This window comes from Lactuca sativa, chromosome 7, assembly GCF_002870075.4.
Source record: "Lactuca sativa cultivar Salinas chromosome 7, Lsat_Salinas_v11, whole genome shotgun sequence".
Taxonomy (NCBI): domain Eukaryota; kingdom Viridiplantae; phylum Streptophyta; class Magnoliopsida; order Asterales; family Asteraceae; genus Lactuca; species Lactuca sativa.
The window spans coordinates 69540080-69557941 of NC_056629.2; positions in this window are offsets into that span (position 1 = coordinate 69540080).

Sequence of the window (17862 nt, forward strand, 5' to 3'; positions counted from 1 at the left end):
CATATACAAGTTATGAATACTTAAGATGAGCCAGGCAGTCGACCGAGCATCTCTGCCTCAAATCCTCAACCAATTAAGGAAAGGGGACCTAAGCGGAGTCACTCACTCTAAGTCTGCAATATCTCAGTTGCGCACAACCCTGATGTATATGGTGAGTCATAATAGCTTATCTAAGGGATCTTTTAGTTCTCTTGAATATTACGACCTATTTCAACATGTGAGTTGTTATAGTTACTTTTAAGTGTCATCCCCAAATTTTAATCTTATATGAATATAAATTAATTTTTAAAAGTAAATACTATTTTGAAAATGTACCACTACTCGTCGACGACTCCGGGGTAGATTCTCCTGCGGTGATCATCATAATACGTCCATCTGCGCCTGAGTTCTTGATTATCGGGTAGTCCCTCTGATTGTGTCCAGTCTCCCCACAGCCATAGCAGGCTTGGTCTACTTCAGCTCCGAGGACTTGGGAGATCGGTTGAGCCGGTGCCCTGCAGTAACGGATTGTGTGTCCTTTTCTATGGTAGTTCAGACACTGCATTTCCCGGCACACTCCAGTGTGGTGAAAGTTGCATTTCCCACACTTCGGAAGGTTTCCAGCATAACGACTGGCAGGTGCTGAGATAGTAGGCGTCGTTGCGGCATACATAGTACTCGCTTGTTGCTCTTGCGGGGTGTCTTGTGTTGTTTGTTTCTTCCTCCTCTTGTTCCCCGATTTCTGATTATAGTCCTCTTCCCTCGATGACTCGGGAATAGGGACTTTTACGCTATGGTGGACTCCATGATCAATGAGTCGCTGAGCTAAGCGTTTAGCACTAGCGAACGTGGATGGGTCAGAAGACAGCACATTTCCTTGGGTCGGAGCAGTCAGACCCCAAATGTATCTTTCTATCTTCTTGCTCTCCGAGGTAATCATCTCGGGGCATAGAGCTGCTAGTTCACTGAACCGGTCGGTGTAGGTCACTATGTCTGAGCCGACCATAGTGAGATCCCATAACTCTTGTTCCAGCTTTTGAATCTCGCCTAACGGGCAATATTCTTCCCGCGTTAACTCTTTTAGGTTTTCCCAACCTATGGAGTTTGCCACTGATAGGGTTAGTGACTTAACATGGCTGTTCCACCATGTTAGGGCCTTGCCATCGAAGGTGCAGGCAGCAAACTTCACTTTGCTTCCTTCTGGGTATAAACAGATTTCGAAAACCGACTCTGTTTTCTCGAACCATTGCAGGAGGGCAATGACTCCTTCAGTCCCTTTAAAGGACAGTCGTTGGCATCTGGTGAAGTCCTTGTAGGAGAACTCTCCCTGGCACACAGGGACCTCACCTTGAGTAGAATCAGTAGGCGTTTCACCTCCACTTGTACTGATGGGGTGATATTGTGCCATGGTTGTTGCCACAGCCGCGGCCACTGCAGTGTTCAGAGTTGCTGCATCGATTTGTGGAGAAGGTATGGGAGTTATCGGAGTAGTGTGTCTGGGTGATCTGCGAGGAGGCATCTTTGCTAAAAAGAAAACAAAGATGAGACGGAATAAGTATACAGTAACGGACACAAGCCGAAAGCTGAAAAGACAAGGTTATCCTAGTTCTGGATGTATCGGGTCCTGACTTCCACAGGGTTCTAGGAACAATTCATAAATGAGTCTATACCTAATAAACTCTATGAATTTGAAATAGCTATCCTCGAATGAATATGTGTTTCCTAAATAACTGTTACCAGCTGCATGTAAGAAAATAATTCTAACACATGTAATGTGAGCAGTGTTTCCACTCGCTTGATAATTTAACCTAGTTAATATTTATTAGTGTGACGTGTAAGACGTTTTGGTTACTTCGGCTGATCTTTCCTTGAAATCTTCTCATGAACTTGTCCTTGTTCCTCCTGAACTCTTCTGTTGTCTATTATGATGAAGTGGTTACGTTAATCTGGGCTTGTCGTGCGAGAATGAAAGTGACTAAAGAACCTATGAGCTTTAAGGTAACTTTATGGGGCGATCCTTACGGAATTCTCCTATAATTGTACAAGGTACACCCGTTTGTATTGTATCTAATTGAAGATCAAATAGGCCTTCGAATAATTGATCCCACCTCAACACTACTTCCTTAAAAGGAATGGATAGCGAAGCGTCGGTCACAGATTCTATGTCTATAAGATCTTGATTATATATAAAACTTTATGAATATACCCTGTAAGATTATAGACCTATCCACAAGGGTCTTTTAAGTTATCACATAAGTTATATACCTGGACTAAAATACTCCTATTGTATTCTAATGTAATGTACTTGGTATGTTCTAAACTTGTTATCGCGCTATCATATCATAGAATACTCCCATAGTACTCTAACTCTAACTGTACTTGTTCTCGCGTTCTCTTGACTGGTGTTTTGGTAAGTTTTAACTCTGTTGCAACACCACATCATTCCCAAACACATGTCGGTCACATCTCGAATTAATACAGTTGATTAGGCTATATTGATCCTAGCTATGATTACATAACTGTTCAGGTTGACGACAGTGTCCAACCTTTAAATACTTTTAGTTATGTTCTCCTCGTGACCCTAGTTCTATTATGTACATGTATGAGCAAGAAGGTATATTTTTTAACTTGTAGTTATACTCTAAAATATATCATTATCCAGAGCACTTCAGCCCCATTGTATTTACAGACGTATATCTTTTATCGGTTGATATACTTAGTTCACTATAAACAATGCTCTGATACCAATCTGTCACACCCCAAAACCGGAACGACGGAAACGTTCGGGGGTGGAGGACGTCATGTCAAGTATCACGAGATATGTATATGGTAAGCAAGTAATGAACAACCATTTCATTTAGAAAGAAAGTGTTTACAATATATGTGTTCACAAAACATAGAAGTCATAATCAAATAACAAAACAAGACTTGAAGTTATAATGCTCCATCTTCTGAAGTCCCAGCACGAGCACCTATCTAATAGTCTCCTGAGAATAAAAGTTATTTGAAAGAGTTGATCAGCAATTAAGTTGGTGAGTTCATAAGATTTTAGTGATGTGAATAAGCTGTAAAATGTGGTTGAAAATGTATAAGCACAAGTGATGTAAGCTGTAAGTTCTGTTTTGAAATGATCGCCTGTTCCTCTAGAAAATCCTATATTTTCTACTTTAATGGAAGTTAAGTAAAATGACACTACAAGCCTTTCTATGCGTACTAAGTGGGTACAAGTTATATATACTTAGAGTAAATAAACAATCGATTGTGTGCATCTGCCCTAAACTCACAACCCAACAGGGAACAGCAAGTAAGGCGGATAGCACACATTCAATTGGTTGTTAGATCATTGTCATATATAACCTTGATGTATTCACTTGTTACTCATGGAGTTATTTGTAATGGTTCCTTTATATCTAATGGAGAGTTCTTGTAAGAAAACCTATTTTTCTTATAGTAAAATATTGACTACGGTGATTACTTTTATAATAGCTTTGTTTATACTGCTATATATAATCTGATATCGGGTAGATAGTTAATTGGGGGAATCTGCCCTAAGCCCACAAGCCAACGAGAACAGGACGTCGGGGGAAAGCACACATTTAGCTATCTATCGAATATTAGTTTTATATATAAACATAGTGATTAAACTAAGGTGTTATAGAGTTAACTCACTTAAAGTCTTTTAAAACTGTACTTCTTAATAAAATGGATTAATCCATTTTCTGGGAAATCTCTAGTTTTGTCTATCAAAATACTGACTTTGATAAGTAAGTTCTGTACTAGAAAAACTATGCTTTGACTCTGTGTCCTATAACCTGATCCTTACTTGGTACCCTTATGATGACTTAATGTATACTAAGCATATATATATATATATATATATATATATATATATATATATATATATATATATATATATATATATATTCGGGTAGATAATAGATTGGGGGAACTCGGTTCAAGAACACATCAAACGAGAACAGGAAATGAAGCGAAGGCACACATCCTATTAGCTGTCGGAATCTATTGGCATATATGTATTCTATAGTGTATACATTAAGGAATCATAAAGCTAGCACTATGATCCTAACCTTTAATCGTAGCCTTCTTACCAAGGCATCTTCTGATCTGAGTTAAAACCGACTATTCCTTTGTCAAATGTAAAGTATATTCTCCCTAGTTTATAACTATCTCGAATAGAAAATAGATTAACCTTCAAGTGTTACCGACACTTTATGAAAGTAATGGGAGAAGTGAGTACTCTGATGTAGTTTATAATGACATGCGGAGGTACTATTAACCTAAAAACATATTTGTTTTATTACGATCATAATGTGAAAGCTAGAATCCCTTACTAAACGCTCTCAATGTAAAGAGATTGAGGGAACCAAACGCAATCCCAGCAAATCCATGCAATCCGTATAATTCACATTAAAGTTATATGATCATGTATACCCAATATAACTATCACTAATGCGTTAATGATTCATTGGTATAATTAGATCTCGTTTGTGTATTATCATGCTATAGCAACCTAACTTGTTTGTTATGTTCTGTTCTGGTATTGTTTGATTCTCTTCACTGTTTGTTTTGTTTTGATATTGACTCTTTTTGTGCTTCATTGTACTAGAAGTGATGAATAGCATTCTCCTAAACTATACCTATAATAGTTACTAATGCTCTACTTGGACTGTTACTGAAATGACTCCTTTCCCTACTAAGTTATGCTTTAACTTTAATAACAGAGTTTTGAAATGTGTTGACAACTTATAATTAACATAAGTAACATTTTGAAGAATGTTTAACAGAAAATATTTACACAATTATGATTGTGTTCAACCTGTATTCTCCCCTTAAAACAGTTTAAAATAGTTAAATGATTCATTACGGGGTATGAACTCACCTGATGTGGGTGATTCAAACGAGGTGTGCGTGTATGGATGAGAAGTTCCACGAATGAATTCCCGAGACACAATAAGTACTAAATGACATATACGGACACATATTGACATGAATATAGTGTTTACAACAACTATATGAAAGGAAACACCTTCCGGGACTAGGAAACACCTTGACCAAGTGATGGAATCACATGTGATTCAACATAGGAAGGTATAAAGGCACTCACATGAGTTTACTACCATGAGTTCATGGCCCAAGGGAGTTTACGGCCATAAACTCATGGCTACACATGTGGGAATGCAAGTTTGAAGGCTAGGGAATGATTTAGGGAGATTTGCTCTAACCTATGATGAGAAAGACCACCTTCTTTGGAGTTTTTAAGGAGTTCACGGCCCTAATGAGTTTACTGCCATACACTCATGGCCATTTATGTTTATGAGGGTCCTAAAGGTCATAAGGAAACATTCTAAATTCAAGCCTAAGCCTTAGGAAGTGTTTGTGGCATCAAAACACCTCTATTTTGAGTTTACGGCCCATGGACCATTTGGTTATGTGCTTGCGGCTGTAAACACCTATGGGTGTTGGTATTTTGGTTGCTTGGGGTCCTAGACACATCAAGGTAAAGTGCTATGCTTGTCTCTTGGCTTATGGAAGGCATTTAGGGCATTTTGGCACCCTAAAATGGAGTTCACGGCCCAAGAACTTCCTTAGCTGTGAACTCACTTATAGCCTTTGTTTCTAAATGATTTTGTGGTCTAAACATGTCATGGTAGTTTCTAGGTTTAGTTCCAAGGCTTGGAGGGACATTGGGCACACTTTGGCCCTCAAAATTAGTGTTCACGGTCCAAGAAGATCTTGGGCCGTGAACACCATTTCCTTGGTGTTTTGGCTTGATTTTCATGTTATTAAGGCATATAACACACTTATATACACTCTAGGTTGAAGTACTTACAATCCGGGGTGATTGGGCGAAGATCCTTGAGAGAGAAATCGGGTTTTCTCTAGCTGGAAATGCAACTAATGAATAAATATGGTCAAGAACCATTTATATACCCCTAGGGTTTTTGGCAGATAATATTTTATTCAAGGATTGAGTTCTAATATCAATAAGCTTTGGAAAAAAACAGAGTTGCACATTACCCTAGTGCAACCTCTCTCCTGATATCTCCTTAAGTGTAAATCCTGAAACGCTCAAACTTATCTCAACAGTTTGAAAGTTAGCAGAACGGATTTGACTTCACTTGCCGTGGATGGTTTTACAGAATGGAAACTCTTGGGTTTTCACATTTTACCTTTCTTGTTCATACTTGAAGTATATCTGATCATAATACAAACCTTCAATTGGTATCAGAGCAAGTTTGTGATATATTCAAGTTATCATGTCGAATTCATGCAATTCCAAATCCTTCGGTCTTAGCAAAATACCTCCCTTCGATGAATATAACTTCGCCATGGGGAAAACCAAGGCCATGGTGTTTCTTGAAACTATTGACTATGAGATTAAAAATATCGTTGAAAAAGGTCCCTATGTTCCTATGTACCAACCCATGGCAAACAACGCTCCCGCTAGCCCTATGAAGCAAAAGCCAACAGCAGGTTATGATGACAATAACAAAAGACGGCTCAGTCTTCATGTAAAAGCCAGAGCCGCTATTGGAAATTCTTTTCCATACCATGTGTATCATCTCGTATAGAACTGTGAATAAGCCCAAGAGATAATGGACACACTGGCGGTGGATTATGAAGGCGTTGTGGAAGTCTAGGTTACGGCCATCATCGAAGATACAAGCATTTCTTTGCTCAACAAGGTGAGTCTCTTACTCAAAACTTCAATAGGTTTTATTTTTTCGTTGATGATATGTGCAGGCTGGGAATTGCTAAGCACTCATCACAGTTGGTTCTAAAGTTTACCGATTCTCTTGGAAAGAGTTGGAAACATCACGCTGATGTTCTTAAGAATGATGTGAAGATCGATTCCATGGATCTGAATTCATTATTCGACAATCTACGAAATTATAAAGAGACCAAAGCTCTTCGTAAGGAAATCATGAAGGACTCGAACAAGGAAAAGTCTATTGCCCTAATGTCTTGAAAGGAAACAATAAAGTACATTAGCAAATCAAAGAATTTAGATTAGGGTGAACAAAGTGATGAAGATCTCACAAATGAGCTTGTTGTTAGCACTACACTTATCGTCAAGTGTTATGAAGAAAGCATAGCAAATGGGGTTAGAAGTGTTCAATTCAAGGGAAGCAGCTCAACGAAAAGATTCACCTCAGAGAAGAAAGGATCAGGTAATTGCTTTAACTGTCGAAGCCCTGATCATTTTCCCAGGGATTGCAAGGAGAAGAAAGAAGCCCATAGAACTGAGAACTATGAATTCACGTACAAGAAGCTGGTGGCTCGTTTGAAGAAAGAAAACATCTCTTTGCCAAAGGCTTTCATTGCAAAATAGGAAGATCATGAAGAATGGGTGCATGAAGAAAAGACATCTGAAGATGAGGAGCTGAACGTTATGGGTCTAATGGCACTTGTAGATGATTCCCCGGATGGGATATGTGATGTTGATAGTTCTCACGTTGATGCTAAATCAAGTCCAAATCTAGGTCAAAATTGGTACCTAGACAATGGAAGCTCTAGACACCTAACTGGTTACAAGTCTCTCTTAACAAATTTTGTGAAGAAAGACGGTCCAATGGTGATGTTTGGTGAAAATAATGGAAGAGTTGTTTCAGGTGTTGGAACTTTTGAGTGCAAAACATTTAAGATGAAGGACGTATTCTATGTAGAAGAACTGAAAGGCAACTTCATCTCCATCAGTCAAATTTGTGACGCTGGTTACAAAGTTCTTTTTAATCATCATGGGGGAAAAGTGTTTGATGCTGACAACAAAATCGTGCTTTCTGCTATTTGGGAGAGCAACATTTATATGGTTTGATTTGTTAAGATTGACGCTGATACTTTACTTTTGTTTTATGCCTTCCTATTTTTTAAACTTTGAACGTAAGCTGCTATGCTTTTAATTTATATCTTGGTTTGCTTGTATTTAGAATTTTTATTCCTTACCAAAGAAGTATAGATTATGAATACACTTTCCTTTTCTACTAACATTTCCTACATGATCTTCTTTATCAATAGTGACCTTCACTTATGGATCTACTTTAAAGGACTCAACGTGTCGTTCCTTGAATGCATCACTCCCCTTGTGAAATCCTGTTGACGCTAACTCTGCATCTTGTCTTCAGCGCCAACAGTTCTCACACCATCACTGATGCTCACGCTGATAACAACGGATGGGGGATGACTGTGCCCTAAGTGGTCTTCTTGGCATATATTTCTTCTGTCTTGAACAACCTATGTCTGTTTCGATGAGATGAGATAAAGTTTGGGATCCTAGCTCGACTAATTTCCAGATTAGCTGACACTATAACTTCATCCCCTCAAAGATCCAAAGGCTCCTTCAAGGAGACAACCATCCGACGTTCTCTTCCTTCTGGAATCTCAATGAATGGAACCTTAGAGTTTTGTCTTGATGAATCTTATAAATTGAAGGTTACAAATATTGAATCCCCTTAACTCGTTGGTTACACAGACTGATTAATGTTCTTCTTTTGTTCTTGGTGAACATGAAGCTTGAAATCGATCTGAAGAACGTCAATGACTAAAGGCATTCTTTTTCTTGTTTTCTATGATTTGCGTTATTTGTGTGTGATATGTTTGATCATGTTTATTCTTCTTTATATTTTAAATTTCTAGTGGTAGATATCTCTGAAAATGGAAGGGAATTAATGAACATTCAATTCCAAAGATTTGATGGATCAAGTCTTTATCACGTTTCTAAATAAGCTGCACATTTTTCTGTTTAAACTATTTCTTTTTTGGCCTAATTCTTTTGTTTCTATTCTTATATTATTCTTTTTTACGTATCTATATAAAAGGAATCTGACAGTGGCATCTTTGAGCCTAGTATGCAACTTTTGACACATCATCGTCCCTAGAAGCATGTTGTTTTATGTGACTAAATCTCTCTAAGTCTCTCATCAGCGAGACCATCTGTTGAGAACATTGAGTCACCCTCTCACACTAATTATCTAGCATTTTCTAAACTCTCAGAAGTAAGATAGCCTAGTACAAAAGAAAAATATTGATAAAAGGCTAGGGTATTTATTATTTTTGAGTTAATCATTTTTACCTGACCTTGTCCGTTAAATCAATAGAGGATCGAGGCTCTACTGAGGACATGAAAGCTGCATAGTGGCAGTGATCCGTTAAATCACTAGAGGATCGAGTTTGTATACCTACGGTAGGGTTTCCAATGATTTGACCTGATGGTTGATCCTTCGTCCAAATGTGAAGACGAGTCTGTTAATGATCTGCAGCTGTAGTAGAGGGAATATCTTCAACATCAGAGGATTCTGTGGTTCGAGAAGGTAGTTCCCCCTCGACTTGAGAGCAGCCTACAGAAGTAGCTTGGACTGTAGGATTTTGAACAACAGCAGTTGAAGGAGGTTCCCCCTAAATCGAGGATGGGAGTTCTCCCTGAACTGAAGATGGTTCCCCTGGATTGATGAATGAGAGGTATCCCTTGGATCTGTTCTTGTGTCGATGTTCTCAACCTCTTCATCCTCGGATTCTGAAGAAACATTTGATTGGATTGTGACTCTGCGGGTAGACACTGGAGCTGCTTCTTCTAATACTGGAACCTTGATGGTTGTTACTGGAACCAGAGTTCAACATTCCCCCTCAATCGGCAAAGTGGAAGTATTGAGTGACAAATCTTCAGACAAGGTTGGACTAGATACTTCAGCATGTTGTTGTTGAGCTACCGGAGACACTAGGATTTCAGAGAGATAAGCTATCTCTGCGGGATCAAAAAGATCGCCATAGTTGATTTCAACTATGTTTAAGGGACCCGAAGAGGGTGAGATATCACTTTCCAGGATAGCTTTTGTTTCACTTGATGGAGCAGTGTTGCGGACATAATAGTCATCAAATTTGACATTGAAGCATTCGACTATCAGTGTTGTACGTCTAATGAGAACCCTGTAGGCCACCTTATTGGTTTGAGTAGCTAAGAAAAATGCCTTCATCTGATTTCGGTGCAAATTTGTTAAGGTGATCATTGTTGTTGATCACAAAACATATGCATCCAAAAATGTGGAAGAATCGGACATTAGGTTTGTGGTTGTTAAGACCCTCATACGGAGTCTTGTTAAGACGTTTACAAGTGATGTTGCAGTTTTGATCAAAGCATGTAGTTGCCACTGCTTCGGCCCAGAAGTAGAGAGGAAGGTTGTAACATCCCAAATTTCGAGACCAAAAATTTCATTTTAATTAACTGATTATAAAAACATTCATAAGAAAACTACGTAACAATATATCATTTTGTAAATCAATGTATCATGTCTGAAAACTCAAATCATATAATAGAAACATGTCAAAGTACAATCCCAGAATATCTCAAGTGCGGAAAATCAATGTGTGTGTGTGTATGATGTGCTGCTACCGCGCCAGCTCCTTCCTTTTTGCTGAAGAGGTACCTGAAACCAAAACGGTAAACTGTAAGCACGAAGCTTAGTGAGTTCCCCCATCGTACCACATACCATACGATCACATAGCATACATATTGTCGGGAAATTCTGGGGTGCCCGGCCTACCCGGTACGACCATTGGGGTGCCGACCTACCCGGTATGGCCATTTTGGGGTGCCGATCTACCCGTGTCAAGCCATTCTGGGGTGTTGACCTACCCGTGTCAAGCCATTCTGGGGTGCTGACCCACCCATGTCAAGCCATTCTGGGGTGCTGACCTACCCATCGGTCCTAACAACCGAACTTGGGGATTATTCCCCTCCTACTACCACTATCACATATAACATATCATGCCAACATATAAATATAACATCACATATTGCCAGACATATCTAGGGTGTTTGAGCTACCTTTCGATCCTAACAACCGAACTCTACTACTATCACATATAACATATCATGCCAGCATATAACATATCAGGTAGTAGAAAACCTAGATGATATCACAAAGACAATCATCTAACATACAACTCCTACTGGTGGGCCATCATTGTGGACGTAGAACCACCGCTATTGGAAGGTAACTTACCTCGTACGAGTAGTTGCTGATAATCTTTGCGGCAAACCTCTGTCTGCTGCTTCTCCGGAAATACTCCGGCTATAATCCCCACAAAACTCTCAGTCAGAATCTGATATCTACTCTTAGGTTAAAATGACTATTTTACCCCTAACCAAGTCCAAGTCAAAATCAACTTCCAGTTGATCCGACTAGCCGAGTTGAGCCGTCAACTCGTCGAGTTCCTAACCCTTTACCCGTCCTTATCCACGACTCTACTCGTCGAGTTTAGCAACGACTCGACGACTTCCCCTTCTATATGAACATCGAATGAACCTTCATCCAACTCACCGAGTTGTATGAACAACTCCTCAAGTTCACCTTCATCTGATAAACAAGTCTTGTCCTTGACTCACCAAGTTGTATGTGTTGGGTTTTGAGCATTATAACACTCCTAAGTGTACATGCAACCCTAAATACCTTGGATCTATGTCTTCTCTATATACATGCAAATATGAACTTTCCAAGGTATTCATCCTAACTAGCATAATAACATGATTCATATGAATATATCAAGTTAGAATTACATACCTCTTTGATGTAGAAAGTCTTCATGAAGCTTGAGTGCCTAGTGCCCCAAGTGTGACACCTCAAATGGTTCACACAACACCATATGCACTTGGAAAGACTTTAGAGAATTCCACACTTCATGAAAATCGGCTATCCCTTTCTATTATCCATAGTCGCCGATTTTCCCAAGAGTATGATCTTTATATAGTGTTACAATTAGGCTAAACCCTAATTGTCATGGCTTTCCATTTCCTTGGATCCATGGGTTCAAATACACCATGGAGCATCCTATGGGTTTCAGCCCAACTTGATAATCCATGGAGCATTAGCCCACTATACAAGTATGGATGATTTACACAATCAACCCATATATTTAATTAGTCTTCTTTTGATCACTTAATTAATTCTAAATTAATTCTTGATCAATACTAATTAAATAATCCTTTTAATATATTAGAACTTATAATATATTAACAATCCTTAAGTGTTATTTCTCTCATTTTAGTCTATCCAAATGCATGATGCCATGCAACCCGAATGGACCATGCCGGGTCGGGTCAAGTCTTACCAATTATATTTATGGACTTAGACATTAATCCAACCGTCTCCCACTTGGATAAGTCTAAAACTATTATTGCGTATGACTTCAAGAACCGACTGGCAATCGTAGCTCTCAAAAGCTTCTGTCAAACTCTGACCTTGTAGATGAACTCTGACCTTTGTCAATGACTTGTCCATTAGATAAGGGATTATATATTCCTCCATTCTAGATATCATATGGACTGAGACATAGATTATAATCATTCTCTCTATCCATTTGTTATTTCCCGATTTCCGATTTATGATGGCTGACTAATTGAACAAATCAAATCAGTCCTGGCCCGGCCGAGCACTTACATTTGTCATCACCAAATCATCGAGGGGGCTACATATATCGCTTTTATCCCAAAGTTAAAAGGAATGGATAAACTTCGACTCATATGGCTTTTTCTACTACTTGTTGAATCATACACAAAGGCACGTTTTATAACACCGAGTTACCGAATGCGTTTTCGTGCAATCAATGTACAACCAACTCATAGTAACAACTCATATCTCTAGGTTAGAAGAATATAAGATATTATCGTCTCATGATCACTCGTGATAAAATCCATTAAGTGATTCCAATAAGCGTGGGTTGAATCCAATACTCAGAACTTATGAGCACTCATGAGTGTTGTAGCCCTTTCTCCAACATCTTAGACCTCTACAAGCCAACCTATGACAATCTTGATTCATATCTACTTCCAACATATGACCGACTGTGGATAGTTTGAATAACTTAGTCATCCAGAACAATGACCTAGTTATTCTGGATGTTAAAACATGCAAAGTGAAAAACAATAATAATTGAATCCAATATGGTATCAAAACCTATGAAAATAAGTAAAACAACTTTTATTTATCACCAAATGATTACACATTATTCATTGTATACTGTTTCAGCTATCAACTTTATTCTTGAATTTAAAAAGAATAGTTGTCCCATGCTCCAAGCATGTACAATATATTTTCTAAACACTAGTCATGCCATGCACCAAGTATGCATACTATGTTTGTCTATGATCTTTACTTTATGAAATAGATCAATTGAACATAACTCCAATGATCCTCTTTTCACAGTCCCAAATCCTTACTGCAAATGCAAGAATTCCAAATTCATGCCATTTACTGAAATCTGTTAGATTCTAAACTTATATGCATTGATCCTCTTGTAATGATTATGCACAAAGTCAGAAAAACTTGACAATAACCATTACAGAGCATTCCAAAGGAGATCAGCTCCTTGGAAACATCCTTCTTGCATTAAGTTTCCTAATCTTACATAGATTGAATAATTTCTAACTTTGAAACATTTCCAGATTCCATTTTAACTATCACTTCTGAACAAGAGTTGCCTCCTTACAGATCATGTCAATATGGTCCTTCCAGAATTATCACTATACTTCCAAATGTCCTTGAGCAACCAATCTTTGGTAAACCTTATATTGTCCTCGACAATTGTTTAATCCTTTTAGTCATATCCAATTCTAGACCTTTTCCCTTCTTAATGCCCCTGACATTTGGAAAATTTTAGAAAGGATGAATATAGCACATGTAATCGATCCTATATCCGAAGCATATGGGACACGATTCATGATGTCTCACATAAAGACTAAACCAGTCTTTTGCTATAACATTTTCATTTCTATTTGCCAAGTTCTCATAATTCAGATTATGAAAAGGGATGTCGTAATCATAATCGAGTTTTAGAACGCAAATAATGGACCCATTTACAGAATTTCCTTATGTTGAGCCATTCCAACATGAAATTCATATATATATATATATATATATATATATATATATATATATATATATATATATATTCTTGACTAAATATGATTAAAACCTCAATCTAAGCTTTTAGATTTTAGATGAAGTATAATTTCCTCTCCCTTAATTATGGCAAAACAACTTTTTCGCAATTGAGACCTTTTGTTTTCTATAATTAACATTGCTAACTTGCAACACTTACCATAATTATCATGCTCCCACTAACATGATGATTATTAGCATAACACTTATGCTCCCACTAGCTTTGACATGTACTCAGAAATCAATTGGACTTCTAGAAATCAATACTTTATTAACTTTCTTACCGAAGTTTAGATTTCTGATACTAGATTGCTTTGATAAAACTTTATCATAATCATACACCTTATCTTAGATAGCTCACAGGTGTGTCTAAACAATTTTAAGAACTATGAAAAGGGATGCCGTAATCATAGTCTTGATTGTTTAGACCTTTGCCACTTCTCACAAGTCCATGTTAGTGTGCCGGTAAACCACACACGCTCCACTAACGACTTTGAGAATGCAAATATCACAATTGCTATCTAGCTAAAATCTACTTAGTGAAAGTGTTTCCTCACCATCATTTTCATGAATTGGAGAGAAACCTTATGGCACTTAGATTTAGTGGTGTATGTGTCCTTATCCATGTGAATTGTCAAAACCATAGTCACAAGACAAGGATAATGACAAATCCGAACTCATATGGATTGAACTCAATCTTAATTTCTTGCCACTCGGAAGCTCAAGGGCCTGCCATTGCTTCCAAGTTGTTGTGCAACCAATTGAGAACTCTAAGAATTCATATGTAAAGCCAACTTGAATTGGAATGGGCATAGAATATGTCAACACGATAGGTTATGAACCTCAAGTTGTGTGCTAGTGAAAAACTTCAGGTTTTATTCTTGATTAGTTCTTGAGGCTTACAAGACCTTTAAGACTCCCACTGTCCTCTTGACATATAAGAATTTCTTGTCAGATATTCATGAGATATTGTGGATTCTAATCAAGACAAACACTTCACACAATTGGCTTTAGTTGGTCTTTGTTTTATCCAAAACATCACAACTTACCAATTTCAAATGTACAAGAGTAGAAAACTTTTACTCTTACATTTGACATGTGTTTTAAACCTTCTTTAAGACTTGTCACTCAAGTTACAATCTTGGAGTATAACTCTAAGACTTGTATTGGACCGAAGTATGACTCATCTTCTTGATTTAACCACTTCAACAATTCAAGATTCCTCTTCTTAGTCATAAGAATGCACTAAGATTTCCTTAGAGAACTAATTGTGCTATGGTTTCTTAATCATTAAGATGATCACAAAAACTAATACTAAAGTACTTTCCCATTTTTTCAGATTTGAGAAACTTTTATCTTTCTGCCTAATTTGACTCTTCTTATTCACTCTGTCATACATTGGAACCTTTTCCAATGTTTCAGAATTATACTTAAACTTGTAAGTATAACCATATTTACTGAACTTAAGTAAATCATGACGAATAGTCTTAACGATCTTTTGTGGTGGACTTAATCAGTGCACATGAATGTGTACTCGATCCCTTAGTCCGTTACTTGACTCACACATCCATGTGAACAAGTAGTTAGTCTTAATTTTTCCAATGCTTGAAAGTTCTCATTCATCATGTTATACAACTTGCATGATTTCAAGTTCCGGTCCTATTGAAACTTAGGTGATGAGGATCTTTCCTTATTTGGTAAATTTAGAGATTACCACAAATGAAAGAATTAATTTCATATTTCCACTCTTGCTATTAATGGAATCATATAAGCAACAATTTTTTTTCACAAACGCCATTGTAAGGATAAATAAAATAAATAAAAACAAAAATTTCCTTTTATTTTTAAAAACTTTGCGGAAACACTTATCCTTACAATCCATATGAAAACTTGTTGTTATCTATTCCTAAGAAATATCTCATAACTCCTAAGAAGTATCTCAAGAATCCGATCTTCAAACTATGCGATAGAAATCCATCTACGTGATCAGATTCAGCATATTCTTTCTTTAAGTTTCTTCACTTTTCTTTGATTCTTAAAACATCAACATGTGACCCACTCACATCATGTATCAAGAATCTCAGAATAGAAACTAAGCAGAGTTAGATAGTGGACTTTACCTGAAGTAGAGTCAAACTTATTGACTTTAACACCCTTAGGTAAATTGGCAGTTTCGCAACCAATGCCCCTTCCTTTGGCAATTTAACATATGGACACTTTGGTAATGGAACATGGGACTATCACAGACTTAGTCTTTCTCTTTACCATTTGGTCAACCGAGTTGACTATGGCTGATCCCTTTCCATTGGGAAGAGAGAGCTTTACTGAATATCCAATGTCATCATTGTTAGTGTCCATAAAGTTTTGGAAGTAGACCTTAGCAAATAGATAAGATCATTAAGGGTCTTGTCATAGTTTGTTTCATAGGAGTCCCAAAGGAACTCACTATGTGACTTAGAAAGTAATTGAGCCACCAACTTTCTTAAGACTTTGACACCCAACTCTCCCGGCTTGTCAATATGTGACTACATCTCCAAGATGTGATCATACATAGACCTTTGCTTGCCAATAGGGCTTGAGTGACCTTAAACTTTTCAAGAACTTGTGGGTTAGGGAGAATAATTGGAGGAGGTGAAAGAAGTATGATTTCCATGGGACATCATCTTCATTTAGGAAAGCTTGTTTCAAGAGATTTGGGAAGATCATCTTTTGGGAGATATTCAAGATAGTTGATTTAAAGTCCTTAATATAACACCCAATATGAAATATTAAGGCTAGGACCCAACACAATACTTTTATAACTTGGAAGAGGGATGTCGTGATCCAAGCTATAAAATATTTGAAGGTAGGTGAATGACGATTCACCAATTTCCACCAAGATAAACGAAATGTATTATTAGGTTTTAATTGGTTTTGAAACTCCTAGATCTTTTGAGATTCATTGAACTTTTCAATGGCATGTTTCAATCTCGGGTGTGCCCTTCAGGTTTTGTGATTGGGATGCCAAGGATCACAAAACAAGGTGTAAAGTAACCATGCAAATATACTTGGTACCCTTAATATTTACCCCTTAATCGATGTGCCGGTAAACCACACACGCTCCACCGATACTATGATAAATATTAAGTTACCCTTTGCCTACCTTGTTAAGTCCAAGTTAGTGTGCCGGTTAACCACACACGCTCCACTAACGACATAAATAAAGTGCAAAGTTTAATTTCATGGATTAGCACCTTATTCACTTTTTCCTAAGTAACTAAGATTGGGTATTAATAAGAGTTTAGTTACTTAGTATCTATCATTAATACTTTTAATGAAGGGAGAATTCTAGTCCTTGTCCTACCCATTCGGCTAATGACCCTCCACCGGTCAAGGAAGCGGTGGGTGAGAGTGGACACCCATTAAACTGCCATTTTATAGGCAGTAACCTTATACCCCCTTGTAGACCGGCTTCGTGAATGAGGCCAACTAACGCTAAGACTGACTTTACTCTTATACATATATATAAATATTATTAACTTATAATATTATAAAGTATAAGGGTTGAATTTTAACTTTTAAAATTCTAAGGGCTAACTTGGAATTAAAGTATTCATAAGAGAACACTTTTCAAATTCCAAAACGTGAGGGGAAATTTTGAAACTATTCAAAACTAATTAATTCCATAACTTATGTGTTTAAAGTAGTTTTAATCCAAAAACTCTTCAAGTTCCATAACTTGAGGACAAGTTATGGAAGACTTTAAATATTAAAGAATGTAACTTTTCTTTATTTTTGTAACTTATGGAATTAATTAAGGTTACACATTTTATTACTTAATGAAGTGACTCTTGAACCTCCATAACTTGAGGACAAGACTCTTCAGTTTTTGTAACAATTTCCAACTTTTATGAGTTTTATGAAACTTAAATGTGACTTTTCATATAACTTG